General features: G+C 46.4%; 1 long non-coding RNA gene across 1 annotated transcript; it reads left to right on the forward strand.

Annotated features, from left to right (window-relative positions):
• Positions 1-246: 246 nt before the first annotated feature.
• Positions 247-1,151, forward strand: LOC129783613 (uncharacterized). The gene is made up of 2 exons (XR_008745381.1): positions 247-361; positions 545-1,151. It is a non-coding gene; the product is annotated as an uncharacterized LOC129783613 (long non-coding RNA).
• The last annotated feature ends 397 nt before the right edge of the window (positions 1,152-1,548 follow it).

Here is a 1,548-nt window from a genome sequence, read left to right on the forward strand (position 1 = left end):
TGTTGCTATGTCAAGGTAAACTAATAAGTTCCTATTGTTCTACCAGTGTGCCTTAAATATCAGCCAATCAGTGTTTTTTACGCTTAAGATTTAACCAATCAGTGTGTAATATGTAGAAGGTAGAAACGTATATAATTGTAAAAAAACACTAATAAACCGACAACTTGCTTGCATCAAGCCGCGTCCCGTCTCTTCATTCGCCACAAATTGGTGACCCCGACGTGATCCGGTGAAGGATCTGACGTGGAGGGGCTCTCGAATCGCCTAACTGAGTGACATGCAGCGAGTCCCACCGAACTTTGAATGATCCGCCGAAAGGAAGCGGGAGCTGGCCGGCCATAAATCCCTCCGGAGTTGAGAGGTGAGCTGTGGGAAATCCGTAATGGGGAATCAGGTTTCATCCCCAGAAAGAAGCGTATATGAGCTTATGAAAGGTCTCCTTAACAAACATAAGAAAAGTATTTCTGGGCATGACCTTAAAGCAATGCTTAAGTGGGTGCAAGTAAATATGCCTGCAGTGACTGCAACTACAGTTCTCACGCAGGAACTTTGGGACGATACAGGGGTGAAATTGTGGGATTCTGCGACAAAAGGCAATACTGAGTCCCACCGTCTGCTCTCTTCAGGGAGAGTTATTTTTGAGACTCTGAAAGCACAGAAAGAAAAGGCAGAGGAAGGAGAGGAGGAGGAGTCGCAAGCTCCTATAGCCCTTTCCTTACCAGCCTCTAAATCACAGTGCTCTAAACCCCTGGGTGTTAATGCAGTGGAGTATCCGCCAGAAGAAGACCCCTTTGACCCGGGACCGGTAGACCCTGAACAAGAACCTGATTTATACCCTCCTGATCTGCGTGATGTGTGGGCAAAAATAAAGAAACAAGCCTTAAAGGAGGGGGATTTGGACATGGCTAAAACTATAGTTGCTCCGGTCTTGTATTCTCAGGGTCGGGCAGGGGGAGCACGATGGGAGGCTCTTTCTTTTTCGGTTGTTAAAGAACTGTGCCGCACGGTTACGGAACATGGTATTTCTTCTCCCTATTTTATAAGTCTGTTATCTTCTGTGTTTGATACTTATGTCATGACTCCTCATGATTTGAAATCTTTAGCACGATTGCTACTAACCCCGACTCAGTACACGTTATGGGAGTCGCACTGGAGAGGGGACTGCAAGCACTCCTGCTCACGTATGTCAATCATAATGATGCTGCATTAGCTGCACTGACAATAGAGCATCGTACGGGCACCGGGGCACGTGCTGATCCTGTAGCGCGGGCTCAACACTGCCCCCGTGCGGCTCTCGAGGCAATTAGAGAACAGGCGAAAAAGGCTTTTTTCCAGGTTCCTGACGTACAAAAGCCACAAAAAGGTTTTACTACCATCACTCAGGAGTCTCGAGAACCTTATATGCACTTTATTGATAGACTAAAACAGGCTTTGGAACGTCAAGTAGATAATGCGGAAGCTCGGGATATTATTGCTAACAAAACTAGCTGTTGAAAATGCTGATGTTGATTGTAAAAGGCTACTCTAGTCTCTTCCCAACCCGAATCC

The sequence above is a fragment of the Falco peregrinus genome, unplaced genomic scaffold, assembly GCF_023634155.1.
Source record: "Falco peregrinus isolate bFalPer1 unplaced genomic scaffold, bFalPer1.pri scaffold_58, whole genome shotgun sequence".
NCBI lineage: Eukaryota > Metazoa > Chordata > Aves > Falconiformes > Falconidae > Falco > Falco peregrinus.